Source organism: Monodelphis domestica, chromosome 4, assembly GCF_027887165.1.
Source record: "Monodelphis domestica isolate mMonDom1 chromosome 4, mMonDom1.pri, whole genome shotgun sequence".
In the NCBI taxonomy this organism is placed as follows: Eukaryota; Metazoa; Chordata; class Mammalia; order Didelphimorphia; family Didelphidae; genus Monodelphis; species Monodelphis domestica.
The window spans coordinates 370,351,194-370,365,702 of record NC_077230.1 but is presented as its reverse complement, the minus strand read 5'-3'; the positions used below and the strand labels follow the sequence as shown (position 1 = coordinate 370,365,702).

The 14,509-nt window shown below is 39.1% G+C and overlaps 1 protein-coding gene across 6 annotated transcripts in view; it reads right to left on the bottom strand.

Annotated features, from left to right (window-relative positions):
• The window catches only part of CTPS1 (CTP synthase 1), a 94,114-nt gene that overhangs the window by 51,887 nt on the left and 27,718 nt on the right, over positions 1–14,509 (bottom strand). For 4 of the 6 annotated variants that reach the window (XM_016422533.2, XM_016422535.2, XM_056825227.1 and 1 more), the window contains one exon: positions 7,631–7,806. The exons of the other annotated variants lie outside the window; for them this stretch is intronic. The gene's annotated coding sequence lies outside the window, so the exon portion shown is untranslated. The remainder of the gene's footprint in view (positions 1–7,630; positions 7,807–14,509) is intronic. 6 annotated transcript variants of the gene reach the window in all.

Sequence of the window (14,509 nt, the reverse complement as noted above, 5' to 3'; positions counted from 1 at the left end):
CTTGTGCTGCAGAAACAAAAAGGAAACAGCTCATAGAACAAACCCATTGTCAGATTTTGATCTGGGTTAGCAAAGTGTAGAGCAGGGGTCTTTAGCCTGGAATTCTTGAACATGTTTTTAAAAATATTTTGACAGTTATATTTGTCAGAAACTTGCTTGCTTTGTAATTCTACGTATTTTATTTTATGCATTTTTCAATGGTGAGAAGGGTTCTCTAGGCTTTGCTAAAGAAGTCCAAGATACAATAAAAGGACAAGAACTTCCAATTTAGCAGCAAGGTGGCACAGTGGATCGAGTGCCCGGCCTGGAGTCAGAAAGACTCCTTTCCCCAAGTTCAAATCTGGCTTCAGAAACTTATTAGCCGTGTGACCCTGGGCAAGTCACTTAGCTCTGTTTGCCTTAGTTTCTTTATCTATAAAATGAGCTGGGAAGGGACATGGCAAATCACTTCAGTTTCTTTGCCAAGAAAAAACCCAAATGGGGTTAAAAAGAATGAAAAACTGAACAACCCGGGGTCCACTTGTCTCCCAAGGATTCATGGGTAGGTTTAAAGAAGTTCATAAACTTGGATATATTGAAGACATTTTTAGTTAATCCCTTTCCTTATTAAAACAAAGGACTAAACTGAGTATGTAGATTATGAATAAATCTTGCCAGATTCCAGAAACTGGAAGACTGAATTTGAAAGACAATCAAATCTGAAGAAAGAGATCTACTCCAGCTACTCTAGATACTTTGTCTGTAAAAATAGAGGAAGATTGAATCTAACTATGTATCAAGTTACTTCTTTCCCAAATGCTTAATTTAATTAAATACAATGACCTCTAAACACTTATATTTGTCTCTATCCCTCAAAATACTGGAACTTGGATTAAGCATCTTTCCCTAGTACCTGTGACCTATCCCTTAGTTACTAGGCTTTTATAAATCCACATATTATCCTGTCAACATGGAATCTAGAAACCCCAAACTTGTAGCCTAGTAAGATCTGATGAATGCCAAGTTTTAGGACTAGATTGTAAGTTGGAGACCCCAAAGCTTGTCCTTGTTCCCTGTTCCCCTGAGAATCCACCCTGAAAGGTATCTCAGACTAGCAGTTTCAGACTGAATAATAGACCCTGAGGTAAATGTCAATCCCAGTTAGGTGGGGCTATGCATATGCTAAGTACTCCTTTTGCCATTTTATCAGAGACCCTTTCCCAAGAAGACCCACACTTGGGCAGGGACCACCCTTTTATTAACCATTGTAAGTAGACCCTTCCCTTACTCCCTAGCTTCTAGCTATGATTCCTTTCCAGAGCTTGATGGCACTCTGTATAGTTTGAACACTCCCATTACCTTCCTGGTAATGTCAGTTAATCATATTTCCCTGTCCCTCAGTTTCCCAAAAGGTATCTAAGTCCCCTGAATTCTTTTGTTCCTTGGAGTTGTCAGTCTAGCACAGTGGACTCGCCCAGGGGTCAGTGACCAGAGCATCCGGAGTTCAATCTTAGGACTCTGTGTGGAGGCCTAACTCAGCACCACACCCCTCCTTTCCTTAATTAGAGACTGGTTTTTCTGATTATTTAATAGTTCTGTGTTTTTTCTCAGTTAACAATTCCTTTCTCTAAAAATCTATCCAAGCACCGTGCATTCTGTGGTTCATAGAATGATGTTCTGTGCTTCTTCCCAGATTAATCCACCTAAAACCCTTAGGAGAGGGCATTACATCTTTACTCTCTAGAAAGAAGTGGCTAGTTTATGTAAATTATATCAATTCCTTAGGAAAATGCTGCCTAAAAATAGGATGGGCTGCCTCATGAGACTGTCCATTTCTCATCACTGGATATTGTTCAAGCAGAGGTTGGCTGCTCTTTGTGTGGCATGTCGTAGAATGGATCTATGCCTCTGAAGGGATTTGAGACAACTTGAATAGAGCAGAGAAAAATCACTATTTGGCGTTCAGAAGGCCTGGATTCTTGCACATACCCTACTCAGCATGGCTCGCCAACTTTAGGTTTCCCTTGCCCAGCTCACTACCTTAAGAACTCCCAGCCTGGGAGTCCTTATGACCTTTCAGTGTCCCAGAATACATGACATTAAAGAAACTTGGAGGAACCTATTGGTTAGAAACTCTAGGAATTTAATATCTACTCCTTATACTATTATTCTAATCCTTTAAAAATTTTAATGTTGACTATTAAAGACGTATTTTCAGATGGGACCAGAAGACGCTCTCCTAAATGTTATCTGCAAGGGTCCTCAGACTATTTTTTAGAAATATTTTATAAGGAGTTAGAGACTAGAGCCAGCTTAGACTGGCTCACAAAAACCAATTGTCAAGTGCTCAGGGTGAGGGACAGCAAGGTGGCTCAGTAGATAAAGAGGGAGACTTGGTAAAAGAAGGTCCTTGATTCGAATTTGACCTCAGATACTTCCTAGCTCTGTGACCCTGGGCAAGTCACTTAATCCCAATTGTCTAGATTTACCACTCTTTTGCCTTGGAATTGAAAGACTATTTTTAAAAAAATGTTCAGAGTGAGCATTTGCACCTAAGAAATCACAGATACTTCAAATGAGGACTTGATTTCTTATTTTTTTGATTGCCTACACTTAAAGTGTTGAAGATGTTAATAAGACAATTAAACTTCAAAGTGTGTCATGTGTACATTTTTTTCTGGTCTGCCACTTGAGAGATTGATAAACATTTACTAGCCCATTGCTATAGTACTAAGTCACTTATTCTTGGCCCTGCCCAGTGACAAGTCAGATTAAAGAATCACCTTGTTTACAACTTGCTTTGGATTCTAAGGGACAAAACACCACCAGTAGCCATCAAATTCCAGATAAGGAATTTGATAAAGCACAGCTGGAGCCTAGTACAGTTCAGACTTGTGTGAACCTCACCTACCCTAAGGACAAGACTGCTTCTTCATACTACAGAAATGAGCCCTGGTTATTAATAAAAATGATAATAATAGTAATTAGATAGATTTCCTTAGCACTGTAAATTTTACAAAGGGCTTTTCTCAGAACAACTGTGATAAATAGCTATTGCAAATGTTAGTTGAAAATATATATATAAGCATTCCCCAACTGAAAAATGGTCAAAGGATATGAACAAGCAATTTTCAGATGAAGAAATCAGACATCAATAATTATATGAAAAAATGTTCTAAATCTCTCTTGATTAGAGAAATACAAATTAAAACAATGCTAAGGTACCACCTAGCAGATTGGCCAATATGGCAGTAAGGGAATGTGGTAAATGTTGGAGGGGATGTAGCAAAATTGGGACACTAAAATGCAGTGCTGGTGAACTGATCATTCTGGAAGGCAATTTGGAACTATGCCCAAAGGGCTATAAAACTATGCATATACCCTTTGACTCTAATGTCACTACTGGGTCTGAATCCCAAAGAAATCATAAAAAAGGGGAAAGGACCTACTTGTACAAAAATATTTATAGCTGCTTTTTTTGTAGTGGCAAAGAATCGGAAATTTAGGGGATGTCCATCCATTGGGGAATGGCTGAATAAATTGTGGTACATGCTGGTAATGGAATCCTGTTGTTCTAGAAGAAATGGTAAACAAGGTGATTTCAGAAAAAGCTGGAAAGATCTGTGGGAACTGATCCAGAGTGAAATAAGCAAAACTAGAACATTGTACACAATTACAGCAATATTGGACCATGATTTTCTGTGCAGACTTGGCTACTCTCAATAATACAATGATCTGGGACAATCCTGAATGACTCACGACAGGGAAAGCTATAGAGAAAGAACTGTTGGAGTCAACTTTTGAATCAGTGTGTTTTTTGGTTTATCTTGGGATTTTGGTTATGTTTGACTTTGCTCTTACAACAGTGACCAATATAGAAGTGTGTTTTGCATGACAATAAAAATTTTTTTTAAAGAAGTTTATATAAGACCCCAAGTTCTTTCATGATGGAAATTCCCATTCGGGAAATTTTCATGATGGAGATTCCCATTTCTGATGCACTTTCCCAGAGTCTTCAGAGTTTAGCTTGGTGTGATATTGGTGTTGTGAATGTGCATGACTCTGCGTGTAGCCTTAAGAGCACTATCTCTTTTGTCCTGATTAAAGACTTGTTCCTTGTAATTACTTTGGGGGTTTTGTGTTTTTCTAGGTTGACAAGGGAAAGAGAAGAGTTGGGAATGATGCTGAGGTGGTAAATCTGCCTGGAAAGATGGTGATGCCCTCAAAAGAAGTAACATTATTTTTAGCCTAGGTAATAGCTATGTGAGCAGGCTGTTAAGCATTACAATTGAAGAATTGCCTAGGAGAAGCAGTGTAAAGAATGCATCAGAGAAGTGCATAGCAGGAAATAGATGAGGGTCAATCCTGCAGCAAGGTCAAAGGATTTGGTAGATGATGCCCTAAGCCTGTGTGCCAGTGCAGGCTGCTCCCTTTCCCCTCTCCAGGCATGACTGAGTACATTTTTGACATCACCTGCCCCTCTGCCCACCAGTCCAATGGGAGAGCTTCCTCCATCCCCTGTCTGAGGTAAAGGGAGGGAAAGGAGGGTTCACATGCACAGGAAGATTGCAGTTTGGGCACTTAGTCTCTAAAAGCTTCATCATCACTGGTGTATACATTCTTGCCTATACAATGCTAAGAGCTCTCAAAGGCTTCTAGCTTTATAGGAGTATGTGGATGATGGAACAGTGACAAGACAATAAGTCTAGTCAACAAACATTTATTAGGCACTTACTGGGGCTGCTAGGTAGCACAATAGGGCCAGGCTTGGAGTCCAGAAGGTCCTGGGTTCAAATCTGGCCACAGCCACTTCCTAACTGTATGGCCCTGGGCAAGCCATTAACCCCAATTGCTCAGTTCAGTGTTGGTAAAAGTTTTTTGAGAGCCCCCCCATCTCCCAACCCCATGCTGGGTCTTGTACTCGTGCCAATACTTTGCCAACACTGACCTGGCCCTTACTACTTTTCTATCTTGGAATCAGTACTTAATATCAATTCTAAGACAGAAGATAAAGATTTTTAGAAGAGCTTACTAAGTGCCAAGGTACTGTGCCAAGCATTGGAAATGCAAATATAAGCAGAAAGAAAGATCAAAGATCTTTCTAGTGGGAGAAAACAATACATAAAAGGAAGTGGGGGTGGGGGAAATACCTTACTTTGCAAGATGGGGGGGGGGGGAACAAGAGGTAGTCCAGAGGATCAGGAATGTAGTCTGGATAGGAGGTTCTGAGAGGAACAAGCCAATCAGAGGAAAAGGCCACAAAAGCCAGATGATACTTCTAATGTGAAAAATCCATGGGTAAAGTAAACTTCCGTGGTGAAGAGATTTCTATAAGAAAAGTTCAGAAAGTCAGGAGTTCATTCTGAATGAATGAATGAACAAATGAAGAACAGTATTAAAGAGTTTGAGACTTGGAGTCAGAAGACCTGGGTTTCGAGACCTGCCTCAAATACTTGCTAGCTGTGTAACTTTGGGCAAGTCATTATTCACGCTAGATCTCAGCTGGACTTGATAATTTTTAAGGCTCCACCCAGCTCTAAATCTATGGATAAACAATGAATATTATAATCATTCATGCATTCTCTTTCTGATAAACTCTCTTCAAAGAAATTAGAAAGATTTTTGAGATTAGTGAGATTGGTGACATTTTAGTTATTTCCATTCTGACTTTCCTAGAGGTTGAAACAAAGAACTAAACTGAGTAGGTTGACTGTGAATCTTGCCTTGTTCCCAGAAACTGAAAGACAGAATTTGAAAGAGAATGATTGAATTCTGAAGAATTAGAGATCCTCTCCCAATCACACTAGAACTATAGTGGTGAATCTATGGCACGTGTGCCACAGAGGACACAGAGAGCCCTCTCTGTGGACACACATACTGTCGCCTGCCAGAGTGAGTTACTAGAAAGGCAGAGGGACTCAGGCCAAGCTGCTCCCTTCCCCCTCTCCACTAAGCCAGAGGACATTCCTTACTTCACACACCCCTCTGCCCAGCAGCCCAATGGGAGCACGTTCTCTCTCCCCTGTCTGGGCTAAGGGTGGACTAGCATGCAATCTGTTAAAGGTTCATCATCACTGCTCTAGAATACTGAATATAACTATGAACTGGGTTTTACTTCTTTCCCAAGGACTCAGTTTAATAAAATAGGATGACTCCTTAAGCACCTACATTAACCTCTCAATTACCCAACATTCCTGAGACTAGGCTAATGCATCTTTTCCCAGTTATTCCTTAGTTCCCAATTGTTTGTAAATTTGCTTGTCATCCCCGCTTTCTCTCTAAAAATCTATAGGAGCATCTTGCATTTTTAGTTCATAGGAAGTCCAGGACTGAGGTTTTGTTCATCTTCCCAGATTAATCTGCCTACCTCAATTAAAAACCCTTATTATAACTACTTTGGTGGTTCTATGTTGTTTTTTCAGGACCACAAGATCATTTTATAGATAAGTAACTTAAGAGTAGAGAAACTGTCCAAAGTCACATCTGAGAAAGATGGGATTTGAACTAGGGTTCTCTCATTCTAAATATAAGGTTTTTTCCACTAAATGATGCTATGCTTCCATCAAAGTATAAAAGTAATAAGAGCTGATATGATAGTAGTAATAATAATAAAAATTAATAATATACTAAAACCAGGCCTTGAGATAAGGAAAAAATAAGAACTAGAATGTAGTTGATTCCCTGTCAATCAAACCTGACCACTATAAATTCCTCTCTAAATAATTCCTCTCTAAAATTACTCAATTGCAAAGGAGAGAGTGAGGAAGAATAGTAAGAGATGATTAGAAGAAAATGCTTTTCAGCAGACTGTCTGTTTAGAAGTGGGTAGACAGGGGGCAGCTGGGTAGCTCAGTAGATTGAGAGCCAGGCCTAGAGATGGGAGGTCCTAGGTTCAAATTTGACCTCAAACTCTTCCCAGTTGTGTGATCCTGGGCAAGTCACTTATCCCCCATTGCCTAGCCTTTACCACTCTTCTGCCTTGGAGCCAATACACAGTGTTGATTCCTATATGGAAGGTAAAGGTTTAAATTAAAAAAAAAAAAGTGGGTAGACAAAATTAAATCCAGAATCGTTCCTCCTTCCACATCCTTTTAGTTCATTCCCTTGAAGAATATAGATAGTGACTAAGCAGATGGAAACAAAAGCTGTGCCTTTTCATTTCCTTACTTAATTCTATGTGTGCCATTTATCTAGTGTCTATGGCTATATGTATCCATCTGTTGTATATTGATGTTTATCTGTCCCTGCCAGTCTCATATATTACTTATAATATCCAGGAGGACAAGATCTCTGCCTAACTTGTTTTGCCTAAGTAATTATTGTGCAAATGCTTTCAAGTTTTCATCCCAGTTCCTACTCCCACAGATGATTTAGGTCCCTAGAACATATCACACCTCGGGGATCTAGGGATAGTTCGGAGGGATTTAGGTAAGTGGCTTTCTAATTTTATATAGCTTATGAGCCCCAGCCTGTGTGTTTCCCACCTTAATTATCAGTTGAAAATCATTTAGACAGGTAGACTCCATTGAAAAGGGGTATTTACTACAGAGCATCTTTGCAACCCAGAGTCTCTGGCACACTCTCCCACCAGTATATAGAGTCCAAGGGAAAGCAGGTTCAAACTTAGAGAGCACATGTGGCGAAGGAGTACCTCACAGCTCCTGGTTGCTGGAAGACTTTTGTCCTTCCTATTCTGGGGTGCTCAAGAAGTTTCCTTTAGACATGGTATAGTTGTACTCTTTCATGAGCTGGGCGTCTCCATCCAGTCTTTCTCTGGCGCCAGATGCAGACACTGCCAACAACTGCTGCTGTCCCAGGGGGATGATGCTAAGATGGCAATGGGAACATGAGAAGTCCAAAATCTTTCAGATACTTTGAAACTTTCAAGGTCCTACTTTGAAAAAGGATGAAGGGGTGGGGAGGAGACCAGCCCTCTCCTATCTCCCCCAACACCAAGCACTCAAAGATATAATGGGAGTACATTGTCACTACTCTCTAGAATCTCTCGCAAATTATTCCAATTATGAACCAACCTGATATTTTATAGGTGACCCCTAGAGCATAACTCAATTTCTTCACTCTGAGCACTCCTTTCGTTGATAGCATTTCAGTTTAATACACACATCTAGAGTGACAGAGACCTTTTCACACTTATTTGGAATGTCTTTTATTCGTTTGATTCAATCAAGATGAGTTCCTACCTGCTTAAGATGCTGACTAGGATCTTATCACTTACTTTAGGTAGGGTGACTCAATTAACCCACCCTTACAGGTGATACAGAACAAGATTATAGGCAGTGTTTTAGGGGGCAGAGTAAAAGAGTTTGCTATGAGGTAGATAAGATACAGTTTCTGCCTATGAGAAAGAGAGATGTGTTCTCTCTCCTGGTAGATTGTAAGCGCCTTGAGTGAAGGGCTATACCGTTAAAAACAAATCTTTGGGTCCTACAGTTTTTGTTGTACAGTCATTTTTCAGTTAAGTCTGACTCTTCCCAACCCCATTTGGGGTTTTCTTGGCAAAGATACCAGAGGGGTTTGCTATTTCCCTTTCCACATGAGGCAGACAGGCTTAAATGATTTGCCTAGGGTCACACAACTAGTAAATAAATATCTAACCTGAATTTGAACTCTTCCTGCCCAGCATTCTATCCACTGAGCCACCTAGCTCCCCTATCCTAGTTTTTAGGTCAGCCTCAAGCTTGAGTTTAGATATTGGTCCTTGAAATGTGATATCTTGAAGCAGCTGAGTGGCTCAATGGATGGAGAGCCAGGCCCAGAGATGGGAGGTCCTGGATTCAAATTTGGCCTCAGACACTTCCTGAGCAAGTCACTTAACCCCCAATGCCTAGCTCTTACTGCTCTTCTGCCTTGAAACCAATACACAGTATTGATTCCAAGATGGAAGGTAAGAGTAAAAAAAAAAAGTGATATCCTTATTCAATGCCTGAATGGACATATTACTTGGAGAAAATAAATCTCATCTGCCTTGATATCCATCCTACAAACTGAATCTTGCAATAGAAGGAAGTTATAGCTAAATAGAAGCATATTTTGTAGGTTCTCTTTCAGGCTGGGGTGGCAAATAGACAAGTTGGAGGATTTGGGTTTTGTTACATGTCCAAAGAACATCATTCCAAAGTATCTTTAGTCATCTTGCTTTATACTATTCATAATAAGTCTTTGCAAAAAGACTACTATGGCGGAACAGACATGCCTATAAATGTGTGTATATCTGTATGGATGAATAAAGGGGACCTGGCTGTGCCAGCTCTGAAACTCTCAAAGCAGTTATCACCAGGACTATTTGACACTGACCACGTGAGTCAGCACACCCCAACCAGGGTTTTCCGTTTCCAGTTTGAGATGAAGGGGCTTCCTTTAGACGTCAAATGCTTTGTATCCTGGTTCTACAGCCTTGCAGAGTTAGACCTAAGTAAACCTCCTTTGTTAACTATTGTTAACCCAAATTGGACTTAAACTAAGAGGATTCTGTCATCAAGCCTCCAAGTATAGACAAGGAAAATAAGTCAACACATTGGCCATATCGAATATGCCTTTATATATGTATGCGTATTGGCCAAAGAAAATAATCAGGTAAATATTCAAACATAGTAAGTAGAATCGCGTTTCATAAATATAGCCAAGGATACCAATGACTAGAGTAAGGACACCCTATCTGATCAAAGCACCTAAGAAAGCTGGAAAACAATCTGGCAGAAATTGGGAAACTATACCACAATATATGTTGATGAGGATAAAGGGGGGAGAAATTCTATAAGGACCTAATGTGATCATTTGAATTCAATCAATATACTCTCTTGACAAGAGACAGTGTCACATGTAGATAGAGCTCGCCCCAGAATCAAGAAGACTGAGGTTCAAGACCTGCCTCTTCACACCTTTTGATTTAGTAATCTTGGGTGAGTTATTTAGAACTCTCCATGCTGGCTGCCTTTTTTGACTTCGTGTTTCTTTTCCTGAGCACAGGTTATTGAACAGTAATACTGAGAGGCACTTTTCAAGTCTGGCGGCTATGTTGGGAGTTTGGGAATTCCTGGGTCCTTTAGCTGGCAGCTCTAAACTATAAATCAGAGCAGGGGCTGATCAGCAGAGGTAGAAGGAATTTCCTAATAAGGGTTGTGCCTTATACCAATGAAATAAAAGGGTCTACTAAAATTTTTTAAAGTCTTTTGATACTCAGTGACTTTAAGATAGTGACAGCATATAATATGACGTTATAATAAAGAAGAGAGACCAAAGAGTTATAGTTACAATGAAGATATGCCAATATACCATGAATACTTTCTTTAAAAATATTAAGACAAGAGAGATGATAAAATACCAAATAACATTACAGAAATGACACTGAGTATATTTTGATGATGGCATCATTCCTGAATCAGCAGTCAATATATACACAGACCACCAACTAGCTAGAGCAAAGATCAAAATTAATACAAGGCTAGAATAAAAATGAGGAAAAGATATGGTGAACAATAAAAATATATAACAATTAACTTCTCCCTGACTGATTTAAACAAGTTACCAATGCCCCAAAATGGGATATAGATGACGTAAAAGACAATGACTTCGACTATAATAATTTTATACAGAAAAATAACCAAACCAGTTGCCATAATGAAAAGACCAAAAGAATCCCAAAAAATGCCTTTCTCAGTAAACACTTAACTTGGCAAACAAAGAGATATGGCATCTAAGATCAACACAAATTTAGAATTGAAGCCTATTTGTAAAATATTATAGAAAGGGGGCAGCTAAGTGGCTTAGTGAAATGATAGCTAGGACTAGAGAAGAAAGGTCCTGGGTTCCAATCCAACATCAGACACCTCCTAACTGTGTGACTCTAGGCAAGTCCCTTTCCCCCATCTAGCTAACCCTTAACTACTTTTCTGCCTTGGAACTAATCCACAGTATTGATTCTAAGATAGAAGGCAAGAATTAAAAAAAAAAATCTTGTGGAAAAGAGAAAAGGTTATTAGTAGTATTATTTCATGTGACAGAAAGAAGCAGTAGAGGACAAAATCAGCTTAAACAAAGTTTTTCAACATATACAACTATACAAAGTCAACCTAAGGGCATTTAAAGATAAAACTGGAAGGACCACTAATTAGAAGAGTCACAATCAGAGGAAACATGAAAAATATACTTGTGCTAATGGTAAGGGTTAATTAATGGAGTCCTTGGTCATTTTGATGTATTCCCTATATTATTAGGTGACATTAACAATCTCCTCACAGGATTAGGCAAATCAAACCAAAAAATAAACAAGAAATAAATTAAGGAGGTGAAAATAGTTTTAGAAAAGTTAGATTTTATTGATCTCTGGAGAAAACTAAATGAGAATAGAAAGGAATTTGATGTGCTTGCCTAAACAACATGATGGAATTACAGGATGTGATTTACTTGGTTTGGAAAACTAGATAGCACCTCCCCATGGAGCGTGGGCATGTCCCCTACTGCTTCTCTGATAGACACAGGTTAACTCAAGATTGGTGGGCTCAAGACCTATGTGGTTGGATTATAAAAGAAAGCTAAAAGCCCACCTGTTTGTCTATCTATCTATTCCTCTATCTCTCATTTTCTTTTTTTTTTTAAACTCTTACCTTCCATCTCAGAATCAATACCAAGTATTGGTTCCAAGGCAAAAGAGCAGAAGGGCTAGGCAAAGGGATTTAAGTGATTTGCGCAGGGTCACACAGTTAAGAAGTATCTAAGAACAGATCTGAACCTAGGACTTCCCTCTCTGGGCCTGACACTCTATCCACTAAACCAACTAGCTGCCTTAAGAGGATAGTTTTTTGTTTTTGTTTTGTTTAGTGCTTAAACACTCACCTTCTGTCTTGGAATCAATACTGTGTATTGGTTCCAAGCCAAAAGAATGGTAAGGGTTAAGCAATGGGGGACAAGTGACTTGCCCAGGGTCACACAGTTGGGAAGTGTCTGAGGTCAAATTTGAACCCAGGACTCCCCATCTCTGGACCTGGCTCTCAATCCACTGAGCTACCCAGGTGCCCCAGAGAAGAGTTCTTAAGAAAGCCCTATTGCACCTCCATAGATGGTAGCAACCAAGCACTTACGGTTTTTTATTTGTTTTGTTTTTTGCAGAAGTGCCAGACACGTGATGAACACACTCAGCCCAACAGGGTAGGTAACTCATGAATACTAAACTCATGTAAAAGAATCTTTTAAATCCCTAATGGAATTCAAAGCAAGGTAGCATGAAACTGAAATCTACTCTTCTAGTTAGTCAGAGCCTCATGAATAATCTCAAATTTGAGAGCTAAAGGACTGGATCTTATAGAATGAGAAAGATTGATTATTGTAGCTTTTTGGAGAAAGAAGATGAACATCCACATAGTTCCTTCTTAATATCAGTGGGTTATGAAGACAGTCCAAGTTTGATAAAGAGATTGCCTGTTAAGCAATTCCCCAAGCTATCTTTACTCTTTAGTGGTGAGTCAAAGACAGAGGATGGTTTCCTAGGGTTGGGAAAACTGTGTGGTACTCCTTGGGAAAGATGGATTTATCCTAATGTTAAAGGGTTGCTATGACTACAACTCCCAATCCATCTCCCTTCTGAGAGGAATCTACAGAGTACTGGAGTGCTTTAGTTGTCCTCTGCAAATGTTTGTTGCTTTGGAGTCATTTTTCAGTTGAGATACTGGTGTGGTTTGCCATTTTCTTATCCAACTCATTTTAGAGATGAAACTGAGGCAAATAGGGTCAAGTGATTTGCTGAGGGTCACCCAGTCCTCTTTGCAGAATCTCCGGTCTACTCTCTGTTTGCAAACCCATTCCATTCTTTTTCCTTCCTACTGTTTGTAAGGCTAAATTTGAACTCAGATCTTCCTCACTCTAGGCCCAGGGCTTGATCTACTTCACCTTCTATCTAACCCTCTGGATAATGATCCTTTTGGTGTCAGACACCCAGTACTGATATGAGCCCACTCTTGTTAGAGGTCTTATTTGAACATCAATAACTACTGGCCTCTTTATCTATTTTCAAATCAACATAAAATTTTTGTGAGAATAATCCATGTATGCGTTGAGGCAAGGTTTCACAAACAACACTGCACTGTACACGTTTTCATTGAACTGAAAGATTTAGAGAACATAGGATTCCTCAGTGCTTATTGTTTGTTGACTATGAAAAAGTTGATTTTGTAGAGCAAAACATTTCCTTGAAGACTCTTCCGATAAAGTCTCTCCCTTGCACACATCAAAATTATGCAAGATTCCATGAAACACATAATAGTAAAGATGACCCTGTTTGCCTTAGTTTTCTCATCTATAAAAGAAGCTGGAGAAGGAAATCTTTGCCAAGAAAACCCAAATGGAATCATAGGGTCTAATAGGACTGAAGGCTCATTACTACCCCAATGGTTCTTCCTCTTCTAGTTTCTCTCCTTATCCCTTGATTGATTAGCCACCAGCTAGATTGGATCAAACTATTCCTAAATCTTACCTTTTGTTCTCTCTTGGCAATCGATCCTCCTTAATCCTTTTCTCAATTTAACTCCTCACACTCTTCTTTCTGTGACCTCTCTTCATCCTGGACCTCTTTCTGTCACACTTCTTTCATCTATTAGCCTCCACTAAGCTCTGTCTTCCCCTTGGATGGCACTTTCCCCCTTATTATCTTCTCCAACACTGGCTATATTTTCTCATCCCCCTTTCCAAAACAATATTCCTAGAAGAGAAGTCAGAATATTCTAAGCTCCCCATTGCTATTTGGAGACTCTTCCTTTACCACTATAGCCAAGCAAACTCTATCCTTTAAATTCCACTCAATAAAAGATTTCTAACAAATACACGTCATAATGCCTCTTGTTTACTATCCCTTAGTTCTTTTTCCCTCCTTTCTCAGGGAGTTTAGTTAGTACCTGGTTCACCGTCTTCCATAGTAACTTAATCTCCTATCCTGGTGCTTTTGTTATGACTGTTTCCCATTTCTAGAAAAGTTATATTATATTCTCTCTTCATCGCCACCTCATAGAATCCCTCTTTTCCATCAATTTACAACACCTTCTACATGAAGCCTTTCCTGATCCTTTGTATTGCTAGTGGCTTCCCTTCCAAATTACCTTATATTTAATTACTTCCATTTATTGGTATTTGTTCTTACTTATATATGCAATTCTTTAATCTCTTTGCAATTAGAGATTGTATCATTTTTTGTATTTGTATCTCTAATTCCCAGGACATTGCTTGGCATAGTAAGTGCCTGATAAATACTTGTTGATGGATTGAATCTTCTCTGCACCCCACTCTAAATGCAGACCCTGATGTACTTCACATTGAATATTATGCAACAACAAATATTTGCCTTCTGCATTACTTAAATATTTTACAAAAAATGAAGATTGAAATCGCCTTAACAAACTTTTGTTAGACAAATATTTTGATACCCTAATCAGGGAGAGATAAATAAGGAAGGAAAATATAGATAAATAACACTAATAAATATTGATACAAGATATTGAATAAAATATTAGCAAAAGATGCAGAA